Genomic DNA, 16,933 nt, shown 5'->3' on the forward strand with positions numbered 1-16,933 from the left:
CGGTCCGACGAAGATGAAGTCCGGCGCGATTCACCAACATTGTGTGCCCGAGATCCTGAATGTGTCGCTTCCCTGCTGATGTCCGCCAGAGTTCACCTTCTTCTTCCCGATGTATGTGAGTGCATGTCTTGGACACAATTTGTGATGTTAAATCCCTCACGTTGTCCAAATCCGTCGGATCGTCGGCCATTCCCCCGATTTGTGTCACGCGAAAGCCGGCGCCGATGTGCCAAAATCCGATCACGTGCGCCAAAAACCCCTGTTAAATGTGGAGCAACACGGAAATCGCCGGGAAACAACGAAAATGCGGTCCGCAGACCCTTAGTAAATGAGCCCCATTATATCATGATACCAAACATTTTCATACAATACTTAATTTTAAGAAATTGTCATTTACATGGTAGACATAACAATAAAGCATATGTTTTCCATCGGTATCCAACCCTTAGTTATTGCTACTTATTGATGCATGCATAGTCATTAAAGTATACCGCTTTGCATTTTCATATAATTTTATTTTATTTTACCCATTTTCTGCCCCTCTGTGAGGTGAAATTTTGTGAAAGAACTGTTTCGGACATTTGGGCACTATTTTCCATTATGGGGTTTATTGCCAGAATTAACCTTTTTAATATTTTGATAGATCGGGCATTTTGGGATTCGGCTATACCTAACATGTTTGAGATCAGTTCTAGGGAATTTTATTTTCCTTTTTTTAAAATTTTTAAATACTACATAGCTCTTCCCGATTCCTGTCATGCCCAGTATACCAATCACTGACTGAGGCAGGTCAAAGATGTGCACACTTATTGGCTGAGATGCCAGTCCTAGCCATTATTAACATGTAGGCCAGAAACCAGAAAGTGCAATGTAGTGGGCACTGGGCAGTTTTGAGATACAGATTCTGATAACACTTTAGAGACACCCTTTAAAATATGTAACTTAAAGTATATCAACCATCAGATTTACTGATGGTAGACTGTCCATGCTGGTCCTTTTGCAAAGTCACTAACCCCGTTTTTCTAAAAATACTTTATAAATTATGGTAAAAAATATAGAGCATGTTTTATTTTCTCCTGTGTTTCTGTACACTCCTATGCGAATGGGGAGAAAATGGAAACCATATGCTTGTTCATCGTATGCTTCCTGTATATACAGTAGGTAGGCAATGATACCTGGAAGTGTGGGAGGACTCTTTTTTACAGCTACGGATTGAAACAGTGCCTTTCATGCTTATATGGGTGTAATAGGTACAAAATACAGAACAAAAAAACCCATATGTTTGTATGCATGAGGCCTAAATATTTGCAGATCAACAGGATAAGAGAATGTAAAATAAGTGTTTGGGGTTAGATGTGTGTTCTGTATTTGTTTTGGGGGCTGGGCTCGGGATATGTATTTGTTCAGAGGCTCTATCTTTGGTCTTTATTGATTTGACCTTTGGTTTCTCCAGAGAAGATTACATTATTGTTCCTATGGTTTTCTTTTTTAATCCCTGTACAAGGATCTGTACAAGGATTCCAATTTGACTTACGGCACCAACAGGTTCATTTTTTCTCAGAAGTAGTCTCAGTTTAATGACCATGACAGTTCCAACATAAGCGGGCATTGAAACGGAGGTCAGTGCAGGCAGAACAAGTTTTCCAAAGGCAAAGGTCAGGAATAGTCAGAGGCAATGGCATAACAAATTATTAGGTGTGATTTCTTCTAAACCATTTCAAATGTTTAGATTATAGGTCCAAATAAATGCTTTAATAACATACTTACATTGAAAGATTTCAGCTCATCATTTTTTTATTCCTGTGAAGTGCTTAGGGGTTAAGAAATGTGCCTTCAAAAGCCCCTTGGCAACTTCATTGGTATTTTAAATGTTCTTAAAATTTTAAGAATTTTTAACGTTTAGTTTTCATTTATAAGCCCTCTAACTGGCTAAACAAATACGGTATGTCAGCAGGTAGCAGGGGCAGTTTGATAATTTGTCAAAAAAGCTGACAATTTCCAATTTTGAAAACTATGAATTTTTCTAAATGACTAACAAAGAGTACAATGCGTCATTCATAAAAAACTTACCTGAAAATTACCTGGGTAAATTGAAGCATTGCTAAGTTTTTATCGCATAAAGCAACTCATTAGAAACAGAAGGTGAAACACTTACAGGAGCAAAACTCTTCCAGTCCACAAGATAGAGAACTCTCCTGCACATCCTCTTGTCCACTATTCTGATTTTAGATATTTTTATAGACCTACCAAAAATATGGTAAATACCTAATAGCATGAAGTCCCACCTTTGAAACCTACACTGATCTTGAGAACAGAGGGGTGCATTTATGACAACTCTTAGTGGGCTTTTGCACCAAAAAATTGTCAGTAAGTACTCACTTTTTAGCGTAAAAACACGCACATCCGAACCGTCAGAATTTCATATGATAAGACCTCTTTCCACCCTGTGGAAATATCTGTAAAACACTGCTTCTAAAATAAAATCCTCTATACCTGTGATCTAAATGCTAAAAAGTGCACTGTTACACTTCCATATACACGTATCAAAGCTCAGTTCATTCCAGTGCTATTTATAGAGTGTGTGTTGCTGATAGGATCACTACTGTGTCTTTTCAGGACACACTGTGACAAATAAAGTATCTTAAAGGGAACCTGTCACCAGGGACCTTATTGACACTTAACGCAGGCTATAGAAGCCCATTACAGCTGCATTGCACATATGCCTTTCTTCTTTCTCTAAGCATTTGCATTACAATACAATTTTGTGTTTTAACTTACCTTGCACTCTGACATAATCCTCTGGGTAGTCCAAGGGTTGGACTTTTGTTTGGATGCATTTCAAATACACCATGTGACTTATCTGTGTTGCTCACTCCTCAGCTCTCAGCCCCCACCTATGTCCTCCTGTACAGCTCATCCCACCTCTACTGATGTCAGCTTACCAGGCTGTGAGCTCTGTGAAAAAGCAGGAGGGAGGAGCTGTACAGGAGCATAAAGGTGGTGGGTGAGAGCTTAGGAGGGAACAGCACCGACAAGTCATGTGTTGTTTTTTTAAATGCATCCAAACCAAAGCCCAACCCCTGGGACTCAAGGTTCAAGGCACGTTAAAACACATTATATTGTAATGCAAGTGCTTAGAGAAAACAGAAAGGCATATTTGCAATGCAAGTGTGATGGGCTTCTACAACCCGTCTTCTAGCTAATGACCAGGATATAGTACATACTTTCATTATGCATGTGCTCTGTGCACTAGGTAATTCCTCATTTACATTTTAACTTTATTTGGGTCTTGGTATTCTACATTGTTAAGAAAATATGTGTTTAAACTATCTTATATCTGCAAATACAAAAATATAAAATAATATATACCCATATACATAGGTAGTCGTGTTGTATTTGAATCTGAAGATGGATTACCACACATACAACAGCAAATGCAATTTGAATCAATTGAAAGTTATACTTAAATTAAAATATCTTTAGATGCATTAAACTATCTTTAGAAAGTCACCAAAAAAATACATGTTCCATATAACACATCAGAACAACCCTGTATTTTTCTCCATATTTCCTAATAGCAGACCTCCCCCCCCCCAAAAAAAAAAAATAAAATAAAACAATTAAAAGTGTTAAAGTAATTAGCAGGGACGACCACCTTCATGCAACATTGTGACAGAAATTTGTACTGTAAATTATTTACGTTAATTAAAAATTAGCTGAAAATAAAAAAAGACCATACAAGAGTTTATAAAATTTTATCCACAATATCAGTACCATAATTATACACGATGCTTCTGCTTTTTTACCCTAAAGGCCAAATATAATTACTGGATAACAATGTCATAAATCTTTATAAACAAGAAAAATGATGCAATTTGCAAATTTTTGGTATTTTAGACATGTAATTTCATTACAGAGCTGCAACAATATAATATGGCATAGATGCACTACTCAGAATATAGGTTATTAACACACTTCGTCTTCCTATTACGTAATGATTATCTATGTCATGTAAATTGCATCTTCTCTAATGTACATTTTATTATACACTGCACGAATGGGGAAAGCCTGAACCAATACAATAGTTTCCCATAAAAATCAAATCACATTTATTCATTTTCCAAACTCTGGATTGTTTACTCCAAATGAAGACCCATTACACATTACCAGTAATTAAGCAGATAAATATTTCATTATTTCTGCTGACCATTAATGTGAACATTCGTACAGCAGACGAGACAATTAAAACTGAAGTGACGTTTTTATTTTCTAATGTCCAGACGTAATTTCCTTCACAATGAAAGATGGTAAACACTAATACACTGATTGCACTTGCTCCACTGGTAAATGGAGTATCCTGATGGCCTCAGGGGGACAGTACCTCAATGTTACTACCTGCAAGAAAAAGACAACGGAATTAGAAGAAAGTGTGGCTATAATGCGAGTAGAGTCAACCTCAGAGCAGAAATTTTCTCATTGACTGCACAGTCAATTACCGTAGTTTTACATATGGGAAAATAATTAGGATTTAAGTTATTTTTACCAACCTCAAATTTATAGTCTCCAAGTTTTAAGTAAATTCAAAGTTACTAATTAAAATGTGTCATCTAAATGTAGAAATGAGTACAAAATGTTAGGTCATTGTCACATTATACAATAAAATAATTTAAAAAGTAATTTATTTAAAAAGACACACATTTATAAGGGCTCAAGAATTAGAACCCTAACAGCAAGCTTTAACCATTAAATAGAACAAAGGAAACTGTAAATCTGTGAAAAACTGCTTAATAAAAGGAGGGGAGATTCTTGTTGTTTGCCCTTAGGCTTCATTTTCAACAGAACTGACCCAAAATACCAAAGACTAACTGCAAAACACCTAAAAATATGCAGAAAAATGGGCATCATAAAGTTTACTATTTAAAGCATCTCTTCTATTTTTACTAAAAAAAAATAAAGTAAAAATGATTAATGGGATAACGGATCAAATAGATTTCATATGATTTGTCCCCCAGAAGTGTAAATTTACTCTTCACTCTAGGGGTAGAAACCACCAAAGAACATAAAAGTGTAATTTAGGCTCTGGAAATGGACAGGTGACAGAGACAGTGGGCTCTCACTTACCCTAGACCAGTGATGGCAAACCTTTTAGACACCGAGTGCCCAAACTACAACCAAAACCCAAATTTTTTCCGCAAAGTGCCAATGCCACAATTTAAGCAGTAACTTATTACTCCCTGCTCTGTCACAGGTTTAAAATCTATAGACACCTGAGGACACCAATACAGTAGAAAGAAGGAGAAGAAGTTTGGATCATCATTGTAACTTCCTTCTAGGGTCCTGGGCTGTCTGGGACTGCATGAGGCCTTGAGTCCTGTCTGGCGAGCCCTGCCTTGGGGTGATGGCAAGGGTGCCCATATAGAGGGCTCTGAGTGCCACCTCTGACACCCGTGCCATAGGTTCGCCACCACTGCCCTAGGCGGTAAGGGATCACTAGTCAATGTTTAACTAAGTGCAAAACACAGAGAAGAAGACAAACCACAGGAGAATAGTCTTCAGAGTCAGAATCAAGAGGACAATCACAGTACTAAATTTTAAGGCAGAAGGATAGCCAGAATACAGACAAAGGTTCAAAATAGAATACAGAGTGCAGAAGTTACAGGATACCAGGAGCTTACTACAAGAGGAGTCTAAAGCAAGCAAAGAACTAAAGCTCTTATGTGATGTCAGAGTCCCAGCCCCAAGAATGAATGGACCAGAACTCTGAAATCCATTAACTATTGATGAACCTGAGCAGGAGAGTGACGGGCGTGGTGCAGATCAATCAAGGTGGCCATCTAGCATAAACTCTGTTCACACTAGCAATGTCAGAGTGAAACACAATGACATGATTAGCACATCCTTAGCCATAATCTACCGTCAGAGGGCGATGCTGCCGCAGATGCTACAAAAAGCTTGCTCTGAATCACATACAAATGTCTAGAACCAACTTTTGTATAAGTGAACACATTAACAAAAACAAATGAGGGTCATTTAAATTAATTAAATGGCAGAGATAAGCTCTTGACTTACCTCTGCAATCACTCCACACTCACAGGTGCCATCTGCAGTGAAGAACCAGGGGCCTGAAGAAGGCCGCAAGCCCAGTTCATAGCATCTGCATATTAGACCCTACCAGAAGCGAAGGCTCCCTGCCAGAAATATGTAATGAGTAGGGCACTGTATTATACAAGTAATCAGAGTATTGCATGTTGACATCCCCGTGTGGAACTAATAAAAAAATGTGAAAAAGTTCAATCAATCAATTAAAAAAAAATTTAAATAATTTGTAAACGAAACAGTGCAACATTCATTAGAACCTAATCTATATTTGAAGCACAATGGGGCTCATTTACAAAGGGTCGATGATCGGATTTTTGGGGGGATTGCACGACTTGGACAGGTATTTAACAGGTGTCTGCGCTGGGATTGCTGCACGCGATCGGATTGTGGCGCAGCTACACCGGCTTCCATGCAACACAATACAGGGTGTGTTGCTGTCGGACGATCCGCCGGATTCGGACTGAGCGCGGGATTTAACTTTCAAATTATGTCTCAAGCCCATGCACTCACATACACCACGAAGAAGAAGGTGAACTTTGTGGAACCTAAGCGGGGAAGGGACACATGCAGGATATTGGGCGCACCATCTTAGTGAATCATGCCACAGTGCATTATCGTTAGACAATGCACTTTCTGTGAAGTCCGTTGGACAGGTAAGTAAATGAGTCCCAAAATTTAAAACAAATGTAGATATGTGTTTTACATCTTCTGAAGAAAAGATTATTAAAAAATGTGAACCCAAGAAGGGTAGCATTAAAACACAAATTATCCATCAGAAATTAAGTTTAAACACAACCCCATTGGCAGAAAAATGTAATTATTATAAATAATGTGGTGACATGAAAACATTTACTTGGTAAAGTATTTTTTATCATAAAAACAAAAAAATATAAAAATAATTCAATTAAATAAAAGATACAAATTTGGGGTCTCCAGATCTGGAGAATAAGGTTATTATGTTTTTTTTTTCAAAATTCATGGTGTACACTGTAAATTGAAAAGCTTAAAAAAGGACAGAATTTAATTTATTTAAAAATTTCCCCCAATTAATCATATATACTTAAGTATAAGCCTAGTTTTTGAGCACAATTTCCACTCGGAGGTAAATACATCGTTTATTTTTTAATATATTGCGAGGCTATTTGTGGGTGGCTGGTAAGCTATTTTTGGTGTTGGGCTGAGCAGGACATTTTATTAATGGGGGAGGCTCGTCACTCCCCGATGTCTGTCGCCATGACAGCCTTGCGTCTTCCGTAGACCCAAGGCTGTCTCGTTTTAACCCATTCATTACAATGTGCTATCAGCACATTGTAATGAATAAGAAGGAAAATCCCCATATATATATGATAGGATCGATCAGACAACCTAGGGTTAAAGTACCTTAGTCAGTCTGCAAAATAGTAAAAGTAAAAATAAAAAAAGTTAAAAAGAAAATTATAATAAAAAACCCCTAAAAATTCAAATCACCCCCCTTTCCCTAGAACCGATATAAATATTAATAAACAGTAAAGATCATAAACACAAAGTATGTCCATGTTCGAAAATGCCCAATCAAAATATAATAATGGTTTTTCAGTGCAGTTTACCCCGTAACGGAAAATAGCGCCTAAAGTCGAAAATGGCACTTTTTTGCCATTTTTAAAAATCTAAAAAAAAATCAATAAAAAGCGATCAAAAGGTCATACAGTCCTAAAAATTATAGCAGTGAAAACTCCATCAAAAGTTGCAAAAAATTACACCACCCACAGCTCCGTACACCAAAGTATTGGCGCTAGAATTTAATTTTGGCAAATGTATGAAAACATTATAAAACCTATACAAATTTGTTATCCCCGTAATCGCGACAACCCAAAGAATAAAGTAGACATGTCGTTTGTGGCGCACAGTGAAAGCTGTAGAATCCAAGCCCACAAGAAAATGTCGCAAATGCGTTTTTTCACCATTTTCACTGCATTTGGAAATGTTTTCCTGCTTCCCAGTACACGGCATGGAATATTTAATGCTGTCACTATAAAGTGCAATTTGTTACACAAAAAATAAGCCATCACAGAGCTCTTTATGTGGAAAAATAAAAAAGGGCCTGGTCGTTAAGGGGTTAAATGGTGCCATTAAAATTTCAATGTACACTGCAAAAAATCCTTGTACAACCTGGCTTGTCACTAAGGGCTTTTATGAGTCTAAATCAGAGCAGGTGAGATAGCTTGAATACCTCACATAGCTGCTGTTATGCCTGCAGGCCTTTCTCTCTCTCTCCACCACATTGTTCTTCCCAGCCATGGGCACTGGGTTTTAGTTGCTGCCTGTAGAATGAACTGACCCTATGAGAAGCTTGTAAAATCCCGCACTGTGCTCCTCCCCTGCTTCTTTGGGCTATTTATTGTACAAGAAAAAAAAATTAATTAGCAAACATGTTCCGAGGTTGCTAATCACTGTGACTGTGTGCATCTGCTATTGTGTCTCCCGATTACCTATATTTTGACCTTGGCTTGTTTATCTGGCTCTGAAACCCTTTTGTATGTCCTGGCTTTGGTATGTCCCATGATCACATTTCATTGTGTCCCTTTAAAGAAAATCTACCATCAAAATCCATCATGATAAGCCAGGGACACTTACTCATAGATCCATGCACCGTGACTGTGGTAATAATCTTATATTTCTTATCCATGACCTCCCTTCTTCTAAAATCAACTTTTAAAATTATGTTAATGAGCCACAAAGGCTATGGTTGGTTATAGGTCGGATAACGAATGTAAGAAGATTGCCACAGTCACGGTGCCTGGATCTATGAGTAAGTGCCCCTGGTTTCTCATAAAGGATTTCAATGGTAGATTCCCTTTAATATCATACAGTGTAGTGTATCCTGAAGATAGGGGATACCTTGCACATGCTGGCAAGGTGCTTGAGATGGGAGACATCCTTGTGAGTGGTGCACAGGCCCTCTGTCGAGGAGAGTAGGGACTTGACAGCCCTAAACAAGACATTACCAAGCAGGATGAGCCTGTCCGGGGACAAAACATAAAATCCTTATTTTTACAAGCTACCAAGTATGCATTGTGAGTCTTTATAATGGTGGAGTCTACAAGCTCTTCAGATATCTGATGCTTCTCATAGCTTAAAATCTTTGTTAAATATTTTCATAGTAATAACAAACTAGATATAAACACTTCCTAAAAGATTCCTATTTAATCACTTTGTAACGGGGAGATTGGACTCAGACAGGACAGTGAACCTTAAAAATCCAGCCCCCCAGCAACCCTGCCTGCTTGCCTCAGCGTATCCTAGGTTTCCTGTGCGCCAAAGTGTGGACACGTGAAAAGCTTGTGTATCGCAAAGTTTGCATAGAGCCAGGCAAGATATTTACTATCAGCAGCCAAGGCAGTAGAGCACTGTTCAGACTGTCAACTAAAATTAATCAGATAAAATTCTCCCCAGTCTGAGACAGATATAACACACATAATGGGGCAAATTTACTTACTCTGAGGTGCATTGTCCAACCCAACGATCCTGCACAGCTGTCGTGATTCACAAAGATTGTGCACCCGAGATCCTGCATCTGTTGGCTCCCCGCTCAGGTCCGCCGGGGTTCACCTTCTTCTTCCCAGTGCATGTAAGTGCTTGGTATTGCGACACAATTTAAATGTTAAATCCCGCGCGTAGTCCGAATCCGTCGGATCGTCCGATGACCTGCCCCCAATTTGTGTCACATGAAAGCCGGCGTGATTGTGACACAAAAAGATTGCGTGAGACACAATCCCCGACGCGATGCCCGAAAACGCCGTAAAAAACGCCGTAAAACCCGACGGCAGGACCTTAGTAAATAGCCCCCAATATACTAACAATATGCAACTACAATGCTCATTTCATCATCATACTGCTATACACTAACATGTGCAGCATATCTTCTTTACCTTTGGTCCCAATACCATTTACCACAAAACAAGCTCCAGGGATTAATCAGATGATTCATGCTCCTTAAAACACAGAAAAAAATCTTACTTAATAATTAATGACTAAGCAGAGTCAGTCTTTAAGGGCATACAGGATATAAAAAGGTAAGGCAGCCAAACGCAAATAAACACACAACAAAGCACAGTTTTTAGGAATGGTATACCATATTTTTCGGACTATATATGCCTGCTAAAACGTTCATATATAAGGTGCACCGGATTATAAGGCGCACCTGATATAAGGATGAATGACCAGCAGGTGGCAGACCTGCGCACAGTTCAAGGTAGCTGTTGTCCGTAAGTACGGTTCATATATAAGGCGCACTGGACTATAAGGCGCACCTTTGATTCCTGAGAAAATCAAAGGATTTTTTATGCGCCTTACAGTCCAAAAAATACGGTAGTTTCTTCTTTATAATTGCCAGAAAAATATGGGTTCAGAGAAGCAACATATCCGGGAAATTCATTAATGTGTCAGGCTCCAACAGTCCAGAGATTGACAACACTTGTGTAGCGCTGTGACAGATTCGTCATTACTCTAAACTATGCGCCACATTAATTTTTGGGGGCATACGGACTATTTCCTGCACGGCCACATCTCCTTTCTCAAGACAAAAGTGTTGAACAAGTCATAAAAGTGCCAAAAATGGTCTAAAAGCCTTCATAAATGTGCGGTAAGGCACAGGTCATAAATAGATTCCCTCGATTGTAATTCTATGGATAGAATGAAACATATTTACTCCTGTAAATTTTATTATAAATAGGCTAAATTCCAGCAAAAGTATAATGGTTAAAAATAAAGATGTAGCCATGACACCTCCAGACAACTGGGACAGTCAGTTACCTGAGAAATGTCACTAAGGGACAAGCACCTCTTTCAGTAAGTGGCAGCATTCTCGATCCTGAATATCTGACATCTATGCCCCTTCATGCTTCTGCATACATCTGTAAAATACAGCTGAGGATGCCCTCATGAGTGTGATATCATTTGTAGGTTAAGTTGCAAACAGTTAAGTGAGCTGAGAGGGACAGAGTCTTCCTCCACCCACACTTCTATCCTGCTGATCTGCTTTGTCTGGATGTCAGGGAACCGGTCCAATCACATTTTGGACTGAGGCTCTGACATCTTAGAAAAGGTTTGCCTGCTATTTCAACTCTGCTTGTTACAAGTCTTATTTGGAGCTTGCTGGTCTTTATCTTGATTTCTGCATTTTGGATTCATTAACACTTTGCTGTTTTCTTACCATCTATTTTGCCTATTGATTATGTACTGCATTGTCCTCTTGGTTGTGACCTGTATTTGTCGACTACTCTTCTATGTTTCTATTGTCCAGTCTTTGACTCTGTGTTTGCACTTTGATCAAGCAAAGGAACATCGACCAATTGTCATCTACCACTTAAGGTAGGCTCGGCAATTAGGTAGCGACAGATGGGAAGGGTATTTAGCCCCACATCTCACTATCCTGATCTGTACTTAAAGTCCATCCATGCCATTCACTCACAGTATTAAAGAATATACTTTAATTACTGTCTAAATGCAAAGGCTACTTCTGAACATTGGTGCAAGGGTCTGATATGAACGTTCACCATCTCTCTAAAGTTGCAGGATTGTGTCGGTGCTATGTATGCAGTGAGAAATGATATATTCAGGATAACAAAGTGCTATTGTGTTTGGAAAATTGTAACCTCATAGTAAGGAATCTGCTTGTGCATGTGATGTTTTATATAGTTACTTTGAGACTTATAATTTATTTTTAAAGGTTAAGAAATGTTTTGGCAATTGCTATTTACATCTCAATCATGTAAGGGAACATAGTAGGGTTTATTTACTAAGGGTCCGCAGATCGCATTTCCGTTGGACTTCCCGACGTTTTCGGGATTGTTTTGCACATGATCGAATTTTGGAGTAGCGGCGCCGGCTTTCATGCAACAAAAATTGGTGGGGGGGGGGGGCGGGGAGGTCTTCCGACTGATTCTGACTGAGCGCGGGATTTAACATTCAAATTGTGTCGAATCCAATGCACTTACATACACCGGGAAGAAGATGGTGAACTCCGGTGGACCTGAGCGGGGAAGTGAGAGATGCAGATGCGGCACTATCGCAACATATAACAATGTTATTACCGGTAACTAATAAAGGAAGCAGTGACACTTGCCATGATAGCAAAATCAAGATCTACCAAGGAATACTTAGAAAAAAAGGTTGTTGGAGTCTCACATACCCCGACTAGCGGAGGAAAGCACTGGAGATGAAGAGTAGCGAGGGTGAGTATCTGTAGTGTTTTTTAGTAGTATAAGGGGGAGCATCAGGGTTGTAGTATAAAGGAGTGGAGCAACGCGATTTATAGTACTGTATATAGGAGTGGAGGAATGGAGGTAATAGTATATAGTAGTGTAGCAATTAGAGTTATAGTATATAGGAGTGGAGTAATGGGGTTATAATATATAGGAGCTGAGTAATAAGAGTTATATTTTATAGGAGTGGAGCAATGGGGGTTATAGTACGTAGTATTGGAAGAATGGGGTTATAGTATCTGGTCGTAGAGCAAAAAGAGTATAATATATAGAAGTGGTGCAATGGGGTTTATAGAATATAGGAGTAGAGGAATGGGGGTTATAGTATATAGGAGTGTAGCAAGAAGAGTTACAGTATGTATTAATGGCACAAATATAGTATATAGGAGTAGAGCAATAAGAGTTATATTATATAGGAGCCGAGCAATGGGGCTTATAGTATTTAGGAATGGAGGTATATAGGTGTGGGGACCAATGAGGATTATTGTATATAGATTGAATTTAACCGTCTATAATACAGTATATAATATTTAGAAGAGGGGGCATTCTATATTATGAGAGTCAGCATTGGGTGAGGTACGCTCGCTCACCTGTCGATCATAGTAGCAAAAACTGAGTAAGCCACAAACTGAAAAGGGCACACAGAGCTGTGAATACCATGGGTGTGAACTCATAGAAATTGATTTATTTGTGTGCTATCATTTATTCAAATGTGGACACAGGGGTTTACAATATATTGGAGTGAGGTACAATGTGTTTTAGGGGTAACATTTAGGGAATTACAATAGATGAATATTAGAGATATCATGCTAACTACTTAGAAGTGAGTAAATCATGGTAATGCACCTTTAACCCCACATAAATATATATAAAGGATATCCTTATTTTACTTTATACTCACTTAGCTGCTCCTTATCCATGGTCAGCACTAAATGGTCATTTACAAAACCACTTTGTCTGTGGTTATGAGAAGCAGCTTTCTTGTGTTTGGATGTTATATTGATGAGATCCAGGCACCTTACATTATTACTTCTTTTATCGGATGTGGTTGAATCAATATAACTGAAGTAAATGAACATGATACCGAAGCAATGAAACCACCGGTCAATATAACTCAATAATTCATATGAACTTTGCCCTAATCGTCTTGCAGGACCATACCTTGTAGCTGACTGTTTCCAATGCAAAAGCCGTTCATCAATTATCAGGAGCCGTAGTACAGGGGTCATTTTGTGAAAGTGTTCCAGCATTACATCTTCATAAGATCTTTGTATAGATACATTTATAAAAATCAAAGTTGATTAAGAACAATGACATTTTCAGTCCATACATGTCTATTTCTTTCAAATTAATATTTTCTTGAAGAATGAAGGCACATTAACCGATAGCAGAAAAGGCTTAGTTCACATTTCTGTCTATGGCGTCTGTTATACTCTTCCCTTATCAATAAGCATAAAGAAATCCAAATACTGATGATAAATTGTACTTTCTAGTGGCACCATTTAAAGGAGTTTGCTCATGAGAGAAAATTCTTAAATTTCAATTTCCACAATTACTTTTTTAACCCCTTACTTTACAATTGTACTCAGTTTTATTGCTGTTTTAGCTTCTATCACTTAGTGATGGTCAGTGTAAGATTCTAGAATGTAGGCAGGGAATCTGTAAGCAGACACCTTATAATCCCTATAGTGCTGTAAGATGCTGTGTGCTGACAACGTACTTAGATTATCAGGATACAAGGTTTATATACACTTTTATTTAACTTCTGAACAATGTACTAGTACCTGACACATAGAAAAAGAGAGATAAGACAGATCAGAGATGAGATGACTTATTACAATACTTAAGACTTATTACACACAATGACATCCTTAGCCCTGCTACATCTCTGCTCTGCCATAACACACTGTTAGATCTGATGTGCTTCCCTCCCCCTCCCTGGATAAAGAACCTAACTGCCTGTAGCTTGTAGCTCTCCTCACAATTCTGCTGTTTTTTTCCAGCAGGAAGTCAGTGTGTGACCTTATCCTGGAATTCAGTGGGGCGGGGCCAAAGAACAGAGAAGACCTCAGCCACAGACAAAAATACAAGATGGCTGCCGACCCTAAAGTCAGGGGCAACTGAAATTGTGTAAACCAGGACTGAATTAGAGAATGTGTTATTTTGTTATCCTGAGTATATTTAAGAAAGTTGTCTTTGTTGGAATACCCCTTTAATTTACTATGCCATGTACCGGGAAGCTGGAAAAAAATTCAATTTAAAGTTTAAATACCTTTAAAAAAACATGAAAACTTTGCATTAAAAATAAAATGCCTCGCATTGCCGTATTCTGACACCTGTAACTTTTTTCTTTATGCTTCAGTGGATAGATTTGTGTTAGGTATAATTGTTTATGGGATGTAAAGACGTTTTCATTGATACCATTTTGAAAACTGTACAATTCCCCCCTTACGTGTCTGGGATTTTTCTTTCAAATAGGTGCAAAATGCACCAAAAGTCACAGCACATACAGGAGGAGGGGGCTGGAGTGACATTGCGACTTTTTTGCAACTTTTTAACCCCTTAACGACTTTGCCTTTTTTAGTTTTTTCACTTCCATTTTTCACTCATCACCTTCAAAAATCTAAAACTTTTTTATTTTTCCACATAAAGAGCTCTGTGATGCCTTATTTTCTGCATAACAAATTGCACTTCGTAGTGATGGTATTTAATATTCCATGCCGTGTACTGGAAAGCGGGAAAAAAATTCCAAATGCAGTGTAAAAAAACACATATGCAACGTTTTTTTGTGGGCTTGGATTTAACAGCTTTCACTGTGCGCCACAAATGACAGGTCAACTTTATTTTTTTGGGTCAATACGACTATGGGGATACCAAATTTGTATAGGTTTTATAATGTTTTCATACATTTACAAAAATTAAAACCTCCTTTACAAAATTTTTTGGGGGGATTTTGTCATCTTCTGGCACCAATAACTTTTTAATACTTTGGTGTACGGAGCTGTGGGTGGTGTCATTTTGTGCGACTTTAGATGGCGTTTTCATTGCTATAATATTTAGGACTGTACGGCCTTTTGCTCACTTTTTATAAATTTTTTTACATTTTTCAAGATGGCAAAAAAGGGCCATTTTCGACTTTGGGCGCTATTTTCCGTTACAGGGTTAAACTCAGTGAAAAAGCGTTATTATATTTTGATAGATCGGGCATTTTCGGACGCGGAGATACCTAATGTGTTTATGATTTTTACTGGTTATTAATATTTATAGCAGTTCTAGGGAAAGGGGGGTGATTTGAATTTTTAGTTTTTTTTATTATAATTTTTTTTTTACTTTTTTTTATTTTTCCTGTTACTATTTTTCAGACTCCCTGGGGTACTTTAACCCTAGGTTGTCAGATCGATCCTATCATATACTGCCATACTGCAGTACGGCAGTATATGGGGATTTTCCTCCTCATTCATTACAATGTGCAATTAGCACATTGTAATGAATGGGTTAAAACGAGACAGCTTTGGGCCTTCGTGAGACCCAAAGCTGTCCTGGCAACCGATCGTCGATCCCTGTGACATCATCGGGGAGCGACGATCCACGGCAAGATGGCGGCACCCAGGCGCCGCCATCTTTTTGAAGCCGCCGGCAGTGCGATCAACTTGAAAACACCCGCGATCGGTGCTAGGGTGTTACCGGTAAGCCTTTGTTGCAATATGCAGCAAAGACTTACCGGCTATGGAGAGGGCTCGTTCCGCGAGCCCTCTCCATGCACCGGGACCCGGGGTTAAAAAGTCATGAATCTGGCTTAGCACTAGCAGTAGTTCTATGTTTACACCAGTATAGTGAAGTGGTGGGATTAGACCTGTGCAACTATTGAGCAATGAAAAGTTGCAAAAACACTTTATGCTAATTTTTTGCAATTTTTATATGCCAAAAATGCCCAGCAAAACCAATGATAAATCTCCCCCATAGAGCACAAGAACATTTATTAAAGCCACTTTACTGAATCTGATGAGCAGCAGAGTTTCAAAGACAGACATAGAACTCTCCCAAGGAGCCACCTAATGATAAATCTTCCCCATATTAACTTTATTCTTTGGATCACTAGGATTAAGGTTATATTGTTTTTCAATATATTTTTACAATTTTATTAAGGAAAAACTTATATTTAGAAAATCTTGTTTGTTTTAGTATTGCCATTGTTTTGGAAGCATAACTTTAGTATTTTTCAGTTGACAGAGCTGATTGAGGGCTTATTTCTTAGCGTGATGAGCTGTTCTTTTCAATGGTACCATTTTGGCGTACATAACTTTTTTACATGACCCTCTTATGTTACAGAAGGGTGTCCGCAAGCGCTTGGGAGCCGGTGTGAGAAGCAGAGCATAGTACATAGTTCAGCATGGGTCAGTAAGATACACTGGCCTGTGCCGTACTATTACGTACTCAGTCGAGACAGGATTAAAACATTTAAACATTTAAAATCATTCTATAGGTTAGTGAGTCAGTCAGGTGCCTGGAACGTGTCGCCTGACTGGTTCACATATAATGTACAAATTCTTCTTAGATGTTCACCAATCGACATTGTGTATTATTATCACACA

The sequence above is a fragment of the Engystomops pustulosus genome, chromosome 11 (assembly GCF_040894005.1).
Source record: "Engystomops pustulosus chromosome 11, aEngPut4.maternal, whole genome shotgun sequence".
Lineage (NCBI taxonomy): Eukaryota > Metazoa > Chordata > Amphibia > Anura > Leptodactylidae > Engystomops > Engystomops pustulosus.